At 40.6% G+C, this 15,008-nt stretch overlaps 1 long non-coding RNA gene across 4 annotated transcripts in view; it reads right to left on the bottom strand.

The window, feature by feature from the left end:
• LOC147690193 (uncharacterized) overlaps positions 1–15,008 on the bottom strand; it is a 1,258,182-nt gene that overhangs the window by 500,184 nt on the left and 742,990 nt on the right. The gene's annotated exons all lie outside the window — the stretch shown is intronic.

The raw sequence follows: 15,008 nt of genomic DNA, 5'->3' as shown, positions 1-15,008 counted from the left end.
CCATATGTGAACACAGAGGAGCCAAAGAAGGATTTTTTTTATAGCAAGGTGTTTTAGGCTTTGTGATTTGTTTTTAATTTCAGAATCTGTTTCTTAGAGGAGGGAAATAACAATGATTCACAATACAGGCAGGCCAGGTGATTTATGCGGGGTGACACGTTTAGTGTATTGGTACTATAGAGACATATGTTCAACATGTAAACATTTGGTAATTATATAATTGCATAATGACAGAAAATGAACATAATTATTGTATTGCTATTGGTACATGATATTTGATAGTTGTAATATAAAATTTGAAGTTGTAGAGAGAGTAGAGAGAGATGAGTAGAGTGGAGCCACAGAAGAACTGAAAGTAGATGTGGAAGGGGTGGGGGGGGGGTTGCCAATGGCGTTGGACATAACATGCATGGTCAGTTTATAGAGGATTCATATCATTCATTCATAGGATAGGTTCTTGGTATTTTTCCATTTACTAAGATGATTTTAATGCCAATCATTAATAAAAGGTTTAGAAAGGAGAGGTCACAATATTTAAGTTTGTTTAGGGGTCCATGTGCTACAGATTTAAGATTGCATTGTTGGTGATTCAAGTAACTTTGGACTGGAACATTTCATTTATAGTTTGTCTGATTTTAGTCGCTCGGATTTGGGTGTTCTCGTAGTAGGAGGACGTGTTCCAAGTTTGCTGAGTGTTCTGAGTAGCTCCAGCCGGCAGAAAACGTCTGATAGACTTACCTTAAGGAATTTTTCATGGGACCATAAGCATTTATGAAGTACCCAGAAGTTGCAATATTGAAATAAGAGTGATTGTTTGCGTTTTAGGGAGTTGGGGGTATTACATTTTCAGTTAAAACAAAATCTTCCCCATTTATTTATAATACATGTGATAGTTTTATTTTTTAGTTATCTAGGTATTTATATACTTTTGCAACTATGTGGTCTTGTATAGAATTTTTCTCAAGGAATGCGATGCTCTTCCAGTCAATCTTTATGTTTGCTTTGAGCCATATGGAGGTTAGATCCGAACCTCAAAGTTAGTTTTGAAAATATTGCTCCACTGTTTTTATAGATGAAGTAGTTTCCTTCAATATACTTTGCGAGTGAAGGCCTTTGAGGCTCACCGTTGTTAGTGTGTTGAGGAACGAGTGAGGGTTTAATGAGGTCTACTTCTGTTTTCACCCAAGGAGAGGGTTAGGTATAGACGAACTCAGCCAATAGTAGGCTTGTTTCACTTAGAAGGCTGTTTGATAATTGACAAAAATAGGTAAACCGAGACCGAACGTAGAAGAAACAGGACGGTAGGGCATGGTGTGTGCTGTTACTCTATACAGGGCTCACTGATCCCGAATTAAATCTTTTTTTTTTTAAATGAATCCCCTTCACAATACATGTTCCACTGACACATCCCCAAACCCTACTTATGAAACGACTCCTCAAAGCAGTGCAAGCTTGGAATACTGGCGACTAAGAAAATATATCCAGCTTAGCCTTATCATGGCAGCCATCATTGACTGTATTACAACTCAAACATTAGTGACTGAATAACCTTGTGCATAAAAGGCCAGTTGTCAACTTTGAACATCCTGATGAGAACAACATTCTACTAAGAGCATCAAAGTATCAGATGCAAATCGGGGGTGAGATAATGCTAATAAGTCGCAATCAGTCAAGGATAATAAAAGTCATAAGCCCCTTTCCTCAATGGGGCAGTATAAAAGGAAACCTGAACCTCGTCAAGTCTTGTGTAAGCGAAAAAACGATTGCTTTTTCTACACACTTTTTCTACACAGAGACAGTGCGGCGTGAGCAAGGCACCTTCAGTCAGTGACTTTATTTTAGGCCAAAGCCTTCAAGCATTGCGTGGTGGCGTCCGTCACACTTTGCATCATCACTGCATTTCATGCACATTTACATTTTATGATCAGCATAGAAAAGAGTTCCTCTCCCCCATATTATAATAAGTGCTTCATGCAGTCCTGTAAATTAAAGATGTTATTATTACCCAAATACGGTATTCAGTTTGGCAAGTTACACATAAGGCTGAGTGTACCGCAGTGGGATTTGAATTTATCTCTGCCAGCACACTGCATTTATGTTGTTATGTTTTGTTATATTATTTATTTTTTATAATGTGCACAGATACTCCGAAAAGTGTCCCGGTGCGAGCCTTGAGGAGAGGGTGAGTTGAATTAAACAAAGAGAAATGTTTTCAGGTTTTTCTTGAAAACATTGAAGTTTCGAGTGTTGCAAAGAGCAAATGGCAATTAATTCCTTTGTTGTTTGAAGCGGGGAACCTGGGCCAGGAGTTGAGAAGTGGAGTGCAGTTGTCTTAAAGGAGTATAAAAGGAGAACCACTTTTGTAGGTAGGTAGGGCCTAAGCCATGAAGGGCGCGATGAGCAATGACTAAGGATTTAAATTTAACCCGTTCTGCCATGGGAAGCCAGTGTATTGAGCGCAGATGTTGTCTCATGCTGCTTCTAGTTGGGATGTTGAGAAGAACCCAGCATTTTGGACCACCTGAAGCTTATTAAGCAGCTAGCCAGGGATGCCAACATACAGAGCATTAGCATAGTCTAACCGGAATAAGATAAGGGCAGGGGTGACCGTTTCTTTAGCAGCCCTTGAAAGAAGAGGAAGAAATTTCCTGAGGGTTTTAAGTAGCCCAAAACAATTACCGGCAAACTTCTTGACCTAAGTAGGGAAAAAAAGGTTCTCCTCAAACCAAACCCCCAGATTCTTAGCAGGTTTTCCTGTTGAGATTGGCATGGCAAACTCAGATGCCCAGAGCGTTTCTCTGAACTGAGGGGGGAATTTCTGTAGAGTATTTCTGACTTCTCTTCATTACACTTAAGTTGAGCAGCGGCCAGCCAGTTAAAGAATGAGATCAAACATTTTTTGCGGAGGAGATGGAATCCTCTTTTTTTCCCCATGTAAATAGGAGCTGGGTGTCGTCAGCGTGATCAATAATTTTTGCCCCCAAGTTCTCAGCTAATTGGACCAATGAGGTAAAGTAGATGGTAAAAAGAAGGGGGCTAAGGGATATGCTATGTATGTCATGTTCAAGGGAGATAACAAAAACTTAACCAAAGTTAATGGAAGGGTAATATAGCCGCTCAAACACCTTAGTGAAAAGGAACCAAATATTTATTATTGTCATATCACATTACCGGGAGAACTTTGAGGGGTCATTGAGCAATTTATGGTGGAGGTTTGTTTGTAACAGCTCGAACCCCTTAGCGAGAAAGAACCGAGAGAGGAAACAGGACAGTATTTTGTCATTTTGGACCTTAGAATGCTGAGCCAAGGTGTTCCTTTTGTTTGAGCGGCTATATTACCCTTCCATTAACTTTGGTTAAGTTTTTGTTATCTCCCTTGAACATGATATACATAGCATATTTCATTTTGAGAGCATATACATCTTATGCTATATAAAGATCATTCCCTAAATTTAAACAGTGAATTAAAGTATGCTTCATCCAAATTCACATTTAGTATAATTCCAATTGTGGCCGATGCGTTAAATGTAGTACGATCGTTAAGCTGTGAAATAATGGCAATTATACCGATGGCTGGTATTAATTGTTAACCTTTTCCGCTTATACTAAAACCGCGTTCTGTTTACATTTGGACAGGAATCCCCGCAATACTCTGACGTACAAACCATGTAAAGCAAGGGACCAATTAGAAACACGTTCTTACGTGAACTACAAATCAGGGACCAATCAAAATTGAAGTTACCGCACAGTCCACTGACACGCAATCCATGTGACGCCAGGGACCAATCAGAAACCTAGAAGGAAAATAAATAGAACACTCCCCAAACGCTCGGTGATCCGGTGTTGAGAAGACGCCGTTCGTGCCTTCTCCACAGGTAACCGCCGCGTTTTGGACGAATCTTTTGGACAACAGAAGACTCGGTGAGACTATAATGGCTTTTTCTAATGTCCGCCCCCGGTGGGCTTTTTATTTTTCCCTTCACTAGATAAAATATAAGGGAGGACTAGACCATACTTACCGATTGGAAGTGGGTCTTTGACTTGTAAAGACGTGATCATAACGGTATGATAGTAAAAGCCGAAAGCCAGGTAATGAACATTCCTTCAATGTGGGTGTAAAATATCAGTACACAGCGCAATCACAGGCAGTCTCTCATACATGCCTTTTGATTTACAGCACGCTCAACACAGTATTGCTGGCAGTGGCTTTTTATAAACATTTGCCCTGAAGAAATTGCCTGAATCTCTACCATGGCAATGAAACATGTCGGCAGCGAGCTGAAAGCGAATCGATAGGTAGTATTCGCTTCTCTCCTTTTTAAGTATATATGTTCACTGTGGCAGACAAGAGGATACAAATAAAAAGGTTCTTGTTCTTGTTTGCACAGTATTTGGTGTGTTATATGTTGAACATTGTTAGTCCTTGTCACATATAAGTTTGTGTACACTGCACCATTCACTGTCTTTTTACTTTTGGGAGTCGGACACGTTTGCGTTAAGCTAGTTGACACCGATGATGAGAACAGGGCTATCCTGGTGAGTACCAACCAGGAGCCCCATTGGTGGTGCGCCCGTGAGGTGTCTTCTAGCTATTCACACATTTTTTCAAATGTCGTCTTTCTAGTGAATGTTTGTACTGTGTTGTCTAGTGTTAGACTTATCAGAGATTGGCTACTTTTATTATTTTTTGGCAAGTATCTTGAGCACGACACCTACTTCTACATTTAGGAGTGTGATTGGAATGATCTTTTGAAAAATCCATGTATGCCCATAGATTTATAAAAATTATTGCCTTTTGGACTAGGTTTTTGTGATTTGTGGCTAAGGGAAGACCCCTGTGGGACACCTGTGGCCACTATCTGAGTAGATGAAGAGGACGACTGGAGCCAAACCTGCTGCATCCACCTCTCCAAAAAGAACTTTAGCCAGCCCCAAGCAGTGACAGAAACATCAATCTCGGCAAGTCGGTGAGCAACAGTAAGTGTGGAACAGTGTTGAACGCCGCCAACAGGTCAAGCAATCAATGCTGCCCTCCCACCGGCGTCCAGACACTCCGGGATGGCCTCTGAGATTTCCACCAGGGCTGACTCAGTGCTACAAGAAGCCCTGAACCCTGACTGGGCCGGTTGTAAAAAGGTCCGAGCTTTCGATGAACTCTGTAAGTTGTTTAGTCACAACATTTTCACACACCTTTACCACACTAGGAAAAGGGAGATGGGACGGAAGTTCCCTGAGATCAGAGGGTCGAGAGATGGCTTTTTTTAGTAAGGGAAGAATCTTGGCCTGCTTCCAGACCTCCGAGATATGAGCCTCCTGAAGGAACATATTAATGATGCTACTGATTTCAAAGTTGATAGTCTCTGCAGCAGCTGCCAGAAGTCTAGCTGCGAAGGGGTCCGATGGAGAGCCTGATTTCGAACCGTTAAGAATCTTAAGTGAGCTAGACAGGTCAATGGGAGTAAAGACAATCAGGGAGTGAATAGGATTAGCAGGTGGAGTCACCAGAAGCAGGGACCCAGCTGTAACCCTGCTGCAGGAGGTAAAAGACGCCTTTACGAATTTTGTACATGAAAAAACTAGAGAGATTATCGCACCATGAGTCTGAGGATGGGGCAGTACTCGATTGGGCTGTGGGAGTCAGAAAGCTCTGAACGATGGAGAAATTGTTCTTGGTATTGCTCCTGGCAAGGTCAAGGCCGAGTAGTAGAGGCTTTTAGCCTGGGCTATAGCAGAGTAATACATTTTTTGTTTTATCTTGAGCTGTTGTATGGTGTTTTAGATTCTGAATGAATTTTCCCTATTCATGCCATTATATAGGTACAATTCACGTTGCCCTTATTTAGGCATAGAAATCTAGCCCTTATTTAGACATAGCCCGTGCTACCCAAATACAGGCATGGCTACTTTCATCCGTTCATCAACGTCACAACGATTTCTTGGAAAACCAGACTCTTAATCAGAAGGGACTTCGGCTAGCCTGGATATTGATTTCTCCAAGAAACTCATTTATTATGCATGAACAACTATTCCTTAGGGTTTCATCGATGACGGTTATATGCCCGACTATACGTCAAAGCTGGCTTTTCTAAACACCTTTAAGGTATAAATATACCTTCACTTGCTATAGCAAAGCACAGTATGGTTCGGTGCAGTTCGACTACCTACTTGCCAGACGCAGCTCGCTACAGCAAGTGCCGAAGTAAGCTGACTCTCCATCTGACGCACTGACAAGAAACTGTCCTCCTCTGCCAAGAATCCAGCTCCAATGTTTCTGACTCCCCTTGCGGGGTGTTGGGAAATCGAGTCAGAGACAGAGATACCAACCTCCTTCATTCTAAAGCTATGGAGCTGATTAGAACCTAGGGAAACCTTTGGCAATTCTTGGCAAAAACTAAACCTATGCAAAACAGCACTTACTTCTTCCCTAGTACTAGACCTAGGTTATGTACATTGGGGTAGGCGTATTTTAGAAGCACCAGTTGAGTATTTTAGCCTATGTTATCTATGTATGTATTTGTATATGGCATAGCACTAGACAATGCTATTACAGTATTATTTTATAATACTATTCTCGCTGTATGCATTATATTTTGCATTCTGTCTAACGATTGTAGCAGTTCACCTCTCTTGCATGAGAAAGAAGACTGTTCAATAAATACTTTTATTGAAAATGCAGTCTCACTATTTCTCTGCAACTCCGTAGAAATGAAGCATGCACGATTGACTGAGTAAAATAGTTATCTATTGTTTCCACGACTCTGAAGATATTTGTTCCAGTCCTGGGGAAACAAAGTTGTCATGTTTATGCAGTTGTCAGAAACGAATCCCTTCTTGTGTATTCAAGAAAGTTACTAGAGACCTCTGAGATTGCTGGCACTCACAATTAACCCCTTGCATGCTGATGACGGCCCCCAGCGGCCATGCCCTACGGCGCTCGTGTGCTGATGACGGCTGGAGGCCGTCATAAACCCGCCCACTCGCGATTTTGACGCACAGGCGCAGAATCGTGGCCGCATGGAAGGGGTTAAGTTTAGTATATTCGATAGAGACATACTAACCTCAGTCCTATGTCATATCTATAGGATATATTATTCCAATGCGCAGAGCCTATTGGGAATATAGGAACTACACTACATGGCACCCAACATTTGGTAAGGCACTAATTTAACGCTAGATACTAAAGTAACTCAGTCGTGCTTTTCTCAGAGACCCCTTTTTCCGTAAAATACTCCAATAGAGGTCTGGAGAGGGCAAAGGGATAATATCCGCCATAGCTGAGTAGGACGAAAATCCTATGTATTAGCTTTTGGCTTGTTCAACGTTGAAGGATACAGTGTTCCAAAATATTGTGCACCTTATCCTTGTTTCCTTGAAGCTTGCTCTGAAAACGTTCAGTAAACAAAATGTCTCTAAACGGAGACAATAACACAGAAACCGGCGGAGCTGCGGCTGATCCAGCAGCTTTTAATCAAACAGGTTTTAATGAAACCGGCGAGGATGCTAAATGCATTGCTATGAATTCAAGGAAAGCCATCACTATAAAACGTATAAAAAATGGCCTAACATCTGGAGGTGGTAGGATAGTTTTTGTGATAGAGGCACAAGAACATCAACAGACAGAGGTATCCTACTCATGGATAATCTTCCCCGAAGCAAATACTGTAACACATGTGTTTCACTTCTGCAAAGAAGATGAACCACCGGATGAGTATATCCCTTTCGAGGATATAGAAATTCCACTCACATACCAGGAGCATGAGCTCTGGTTTAAAGGTGCCCTAAAACATTTAAATCACATTACCAGGCTCGGTCCACTAGTAAGACCAGGAGCAACATGGCCGGTACTACCCAGCTATACACCACATTCGGACATTAATGAAATGACAGATGCAGAATTACTAACTCAACTTAAAGAGTTAATAAAAATCTATAGACAATTGGTTCAATATGTCATATGGACTCTCACAGTCCAACCTGCAATAGTGATTCCACAACATATCCCTCACCAGGGGAATACACTAAAAATTACACCACAGACTTTGATAAATTACCTGCAAAGAACAAATTCCATTTAGGGAAGCTCAAAAAATTACTCAAATCGAAGCAGTATTTCCTAGTACTACCCCTCATGAGAAACAAAGAATTCTAACAATCTGTTTACCAATGGGGATCGCACCACATCGGAAAGACTGCAACATTTGGGGTACAGTCTTCACTGCTATCTACACCAAAACACACAGTGTTCATCCATGGCGGTAAAACCAGACGCCCTGAAGCAGATTCAAAATGAATACGGGGCAGAGCCTGCTTTAAATTTAGGTATGAAATTACTGAAAGATTTCAAACAGGTCTCAGGAATAATATTAGCTAATATTAAAGGTGAAGCAGCATCAGTGGCGCTCCACCAAAAATTAAGGGAATATGATGTAACTAAGCAACCACAAGAACTGGCCAGAATAATTGAAAAATCCTATGAAGAATTAGGCAGAGACAGTCTTGGTGGGAAACCAGTTAAACCACATCTGTCTGAAAGTCCTGAAAAGGTCTTTTCTAAAAACACTCCTACTCCTTCTAAAAAGAAGTGGGAAAATAGCAAACAAATAGCAAACTTTTTTAGCAACAGCAAAAAAGAGAAGTGTTCTCATTCCCAAGGTAGGTCTCCTCAAAAGGAGCCCTCTGAAAGGAGGTGTAACCTCAGGAATATGGATAATTTGAGAAAACCTGATAGATATCAAGACACTGATACACGTTCCTCTCGTACCTTTCAGACTTTGTCACAGAAATCCGAAAGAAGAGGACAGTCAGAAAACAAGGAAGAACGTGTGAAGTCCAAAGACGATCAACACGTTCAGAAAAACAATGAAAACTCAATTCACCAAAAAGAAGGTAGCAGGTCTAAAAATCAGATATGCAGAGGATCTTGAGGACACAACTCAAGAACGGGGTATTGGCTCAGACAATATTGGACAGCGCAGCAGAAGTCACCATAGCTCGCAAGAACTTGAAGGATCATCTGGAGACAGTGGACTTGAATGAATTAATTCAAGTTGAAACTGCAGATACCAGGGTTAGGTCTCCACATAAGCTATATGAAGTAACACTCCAGGTAGAGGGAGACATACCACAAATAGTGAGAGTACTCTTTTGGGAGCGACTTGCTAAGGGTTATGACATTCTTCTAGCTGAAAAAGACTGGCCACCGCAATTTGTCAGGGAGTGCCCACATGGCAAAGACATCATTATGCCAGCCTTCTCCAAAAACATTCCAATTCATTTAAAATATACTTATGCCAGGAAATGGGCAGTCGCCCAAACACCAGCATTATACAAAAAAACATGTAGGATGGGATGAGGACTCTCCTCAGCATAAAATTCAACTAAAAAAATCAACCAACTGCATAAAGGCAGTACCCAGTTAAGCAAGGAGCTAATAAACAGGTCAGGGAGATCTTAGATCAACTTGAATACCAAGGAGTGATTGAAACATGCAACTCGTCAATGAACAATCCTTTGTTTCCTGTCTCCAAACTAGACAATACACATCATCTGGTATTGGATTACAGACATTTAAACACTTGTTGCAAAACTTTTGCAATACAAAATGCACATAGTGCAGCATTAATGAATAACATTGTGTGTAAAAAATATAAAAAATTAGATATTTCTAATGGTTTCTTCTGTCAAAACATTGCTCCAGAAAGAAGGTATTTGTCCACTTTCTCAATTATGGGGACACAGTGTCACTTCTGTTGCCTCCCACAAGGATTCAAGAATAGTCCCGGGTTATTCTCAGCAAGGGTAACAGAGTTACTACAAACTTATGATGATGAGGCATTATCATATGTGACTGACATCTATCTGACAGATGATGACTTGGATAGGCACTTGAATATGGTGAATACAATTATATTGGGATTCACCTCTGAAGGGTACAAACTCAATTAAAAAAAATCTAGAATTGCCCATTTAAAAGTCCTCTTCCTACGATATGAAATTTCAAGTGAAGGCAAAAGCCTGGCAGAAAACTTTCTGGAGAAATGTGCGCTTCTCCAACCTCCAAAAACACTGAAAATCTTACAGTTGATTCTAGGTTTCCTGAATTTCGGATGAACTTTTGCCCACATGCATCAAAGTAAATTGCATTAGCAAACGGTGCGAATCGCATAAATCGGCCGTTTGCGAATGCAATTTATTGGTTTTGGATGCATCATCTTTGAAGTGTATTTTCGCTATTTTAGGAATCGCAAAATGCTTTGCGATTCCTTAAAAAAAATCGCAATTCACGCGAATCGCATTTTTTGGGGAAAAAATTGTATGCATGAAAATTCGTTATTTGGGATTTCTTCGGAAATAGCAAATACGAATTCTTAAAATAAGAAGTCAAACCTGGTGGTAATTTCCTCAAGATTCACCAATGCGGGTGAAATCCATCAAGAGTGCATATAAGGTGCCCCAGAAAGCATCAAACATTTTTTCACAATGGCAGCACTCTTTTTTTTGGCACGTAGGCAGAGGTTGAGAGCTGCAGCTGGATGGAGGAGAAGGATTATTCAAGAGAGAATTTTCAGAGTGCCCAATACCTTACTAGGGCAGACAGAAGCAGAAATCTATGATATGTATAGGCTTAATGCTCATTTAATATTAGATTTGATTGCTGAATTGGACCCAATCTTGCAGAGACAAACACGCAGGACACAAGCCATACCAACCCATGTTCAGGTATTATGTTCACTACACCTCCTTGCTTCTGGGTCATTTCAGGGTGTAATAGCCATTGCTGGTGGTGTTTCCCAGAGTTCCCTTTCAAGATTTTTTAATGCTTTTTTGAATGCTATGTTGCAAAGGATAAGGCATCACATTAAATTTCCAAGTACACAACAGGAATTGCTAAAAACCAACTTAGATTTCTACCACATTGCACATTTTCCACATGTCATTGTCTGTGTAGATGGCACACATGTTCCCATTTGCCCACCTTCTGAAAATGAGTACATTTTCCGCAACAGGAAAAGTTACCATTCTCTCAACATACAAGCAATTTGCAATCCTCAAACTATCATCACAGACTTAGTGGCAAGTTACCATGGAAGTGCCCATGACTCCTATATATTTTTAGACACAGTGCCATCCACGCACGACTGCTTGCTGGTGATTTTGGAGATGGATATTTGCTTGGTAATTATAAGTTTCCAAACTTTTACATATACCTGTGCATTCTAGACACATGTTACTCATGCATTGTATCTGTTATTACTTCTTAGGTGACAGTGCCTATGCAGTGAGGTTATACATATTAACACCCTATCTCAATCTTGCAACCAGAAAAGAGCAGCAGTACAACCATGCTCACATAGCAACCCGCAATGTGATAGAGAGAACCTTTGGTGTGCTGAAATCTAGGTTCCGCATACTCCATAAGACTGGTGGAGCTTTACAATATTGTCCTGAAATTTGCTGTAAAATAGTTGCTGCATGTGCAATGTTGCACAACTTAGCCACTAGGAGAGGCATAGAACTGGATTTGGATGATGTACTACATCAAAATGATAATCAGCCTCATCAACCCCATGCAAGATTACATGGACCGGAAGCAGCAGAGGGTAGAAGGAGAAGGGCAGAGATAACACATTACTTTTAAAAAAGGTAAGAACCACACAAGACATTCTGGTGCTTGACTGTAAACTGTTTATTGTACAGAAATGAAAGTATATGCAGTTTTCTCTTAAATTTAAATGCCTTTAGATCAAATAATATGTTTCTTCGCCTTTACTTTAAAGCACAAAGCAATGCTTTATAAATCATATAGTCTTCTGTTTGACAAAAATGTAACTTCAAAGGTACCATACTATTTTTTACGTCCACGCACCCCTAATGCTTTGCCTGTACTCATCATATTGCCCATGGGCATGTAGCTTGAAATGTAACTTTTCCTGTTGCTACGGCGTGCCGCAGGTAACACTGGGTCAAGTATGCCACTGACATTTCTGCCAACATCACTACCCCCAATTTGTGGCTGGTTTGCAGGTGCAGCATCACTTTGTATTCTTTCTACAACATTATGGAGTGTCCCCAGTCCCCTGGCAATCTCTCCACAAATTTGTTTAATTTCCAGTTGCATTGCAACTGTCTGCTAGCAGAGTTGAGCAGTAGTGCTTGAAAGCCGAGACATTCCCCTGGTGTGACCCTGCATGCAGGTCATTGCTCTAAGATGCCTCTTAGCACTTCCCCCTTGCTGTGACTGTATTACTGTGCACAGTGTCTCCAAAGATGTTGCAATGCGGTCTAGCTTATCTGATGTTGTTCTATGCCCTTTATCAATTACATTTTACATGTGTTTAATACTGTTGTGAATTGCACCAATCTCTTTGTCAATGTGACCAAGTTTTCCCTTCGTGACTCTAATATATTTGCCTTGTAGGCGCTGAACTTTAAGAATTTTATCCTCAAAAACACTGCCGGTGCTGCTCTCCTCTACAGCTCTTCCTCTTTGTGACGCATGTGACCGGTGCCTATAAAACTGTTGGTGTCTATTACACCTGCCCTGCATTGGGTTAGAGGGTGCTCGTGTTTCAACAGTCTGCAGTTCTGGGATATTAACATTTGGAGTTTCATCACTATCAGACTGCTGCAGTTGGCGCACTCTGTGTCTTTGCCTTCTTTCCAAAATTAAGGTTGATGAAGTTGCAGCATTTGACTCATCTGTGTCTTGTCCATCTTGCGTATTAAACTCTGTCAATTCATTTTCATTAATTCCTTGTTGTGTATCTATGATTGAAATAGTGCAAACAGTGTGTTACTTTCAAATTTGCACTTTTTGATAATTCCTTCAAAATTGCTTTTCAAATAAAAATAACTTGCTGCATGACTGCTTTGGTCTCCTAAAATAATATCATTCATTTTCTTTAACTTTGTTTATCAGTTGCATATAGAATTTGTTTAAAAAAACTACAACTCCCATGATGCACTGCTTTGTGACTTAAAATGGTTAATTTACAGATTTTGAAAATGTAAAAGAACTACTAGATGAGAGAATTGCAAATTAAGCTGCAACGAGATCATTTAAGGCCTATTTCACTCACTTTGTACATTTTAAAAAACATTAAAAAAAAGTCTTACCTTCAGAAGGTCCAACAAGCTCTGAGGTATCGATGTCAATCACTCCAACAACAGCTTCAGTTAAAAGTGTTCCTTCCACCATGTCTTCAAGGGGGGTATTGGACCTATCCCTGGGGGTTCCTCCACCAGTCCTTTTGGCAGCCTTCATCCTGGTTGCTCTTCTCTCCTTGGCACGACTGCGCAGGTCATACCAGCGTTTCTGTAAGTTGTTTATATCAAGATGTGCAACACCTACAGCATTCACCTTTGCTTGGATAGCACGCCAGAGATTCCTTTTCACTGCTCCAGGCACCTTCAAAGATTGTTTACCAAAAAGTTGGTCTTGCCTCACAGTGACCTCCTCAATAAGTATTTCCAGCTCCTGGTCACTGAATTTAATTTTCCTTTTCCTGGCTTGGATTTCTGCTTCAGAATTTTCATTAGCCATTTCTCCAGAAGCTGCAGACACACACACACTGCTGCAGGTCCTCCAGGCTGAGCTCCAACTTCCAATTGCCAAACCTCCAGTTCAAACCAGGAAGCAGCTGTGTGCAATTACTCTCCTGCCTTCCTGGTTGTAATCTCATTGTGATTCAGCATGTGTTCCTTTTCGCAATTTGCGAATTCGCAAAATGCGAATTCGCAAATAAGAATTCGCACAAATCATGCGATCCGGTAAAAATTGCGATTTTTACCAAATCGCTAAAAAATTGTGAAAAAAATCATGCATTCCAAATTGCGATTCCTTAAAAATCGCAAATAAGGAATCGCAATTTGAATCATTGATGCATGTGCCCGTTACATTCTAAACTTCGCAAAAAGGGTTAAACCTCTCTACGAATTAATTAAACTTGATTTCAAAACAGTTAATTGGACACAAAAACACACAGAAATGTTGCGTTCACTGCAAACAGACATGTTTGCAACCAAATATTTGCAAACACTCGTAAACGTACACAGCTTAGTGATCCAAATCATTCCAGGACTTAACTTTTAACGAAGGTTAATAAGTGCCAATAGCTTACAAATCACACTTGTACACACGAGCAGAAATGAAATTCACTTTAACAGAGAAAATTCTGACAGCGATTTAAACTGCAGTAGCAAAAGAGAGAGCCCTTGCACAGGGTAAGCGCATTATGGTCTTTACACCTGTACCTGCCTTAGAGGAAGTGACAAAAGCGAGCATTCCAAATGCTAAAGCTTTACATCCAAGATGGATACAATGGGTTAATTCTCTTGCTGCAACAGACGTTGAATATGTTTTTGATCCTTATTTGAAAACACAAGCATTTCTATAATACAAACAAGAATGTCCTCCACCTACTGAAATTTGTCCTCTAGAGCAGTATGAATGTATAATTTATACTGACCGATCAGCTCAACCCGCTACGAGGGGTAAACAAGCCTAAAGTGCGGCGTGCGCGATCGTTAAAGGTCTCTGGCGCGATGGCAAATTTCGACCAATGGTCACTAAAACTCAATCTCTAGGAGATTGTACAGCTCAGAGAGCTGAACTACAAGCATTCAAGATGGCACTTGAAAATACAGATCGCGAATTCCCCACACTCATAGTGTGCGATTTGTAAAATTGTGTTTAATCTTACAATGAATACTTGCAGAACTGGATTCAAAATGATTACAAAGATGCAAAAGGTGGCACAATCAAGCATAAAATGCTTTGGGAACAAGTAGTTCAGTTACGACAAGGACTACAAAACACTCAGGTGATACATACGCTGAGTCATCAACGTGATGGCGTTCACGTTGAAGGGAATTCATTGGCTGATGAAGCCGCGAAGGCAGCTGTGCAAACTTTTTCCATAGCTGCAATGACTCGTTCAAAAACGAAAATAGACAGTGAAATAATGCTAGCTGTCAATGCAACAAGCAAAGGCAGCGGTGCACCATTA

Source organism: Lissotriton vulgaris, chromosome 9, assembly GCF_964263255.1.
Source record: "Lissotriton vulgaris chromosome 9, aLisVul1.2, whole genome shotgun sequence".
NCBI lineage: Eukaryota > Metazoa > Chordata > Amphibia > Caudata > Salamandridae > Lissotriton > Lissotriton vulgaris.
This window is presented reverse-complemented; position numbering and strand designations above follow the sequence as displayed.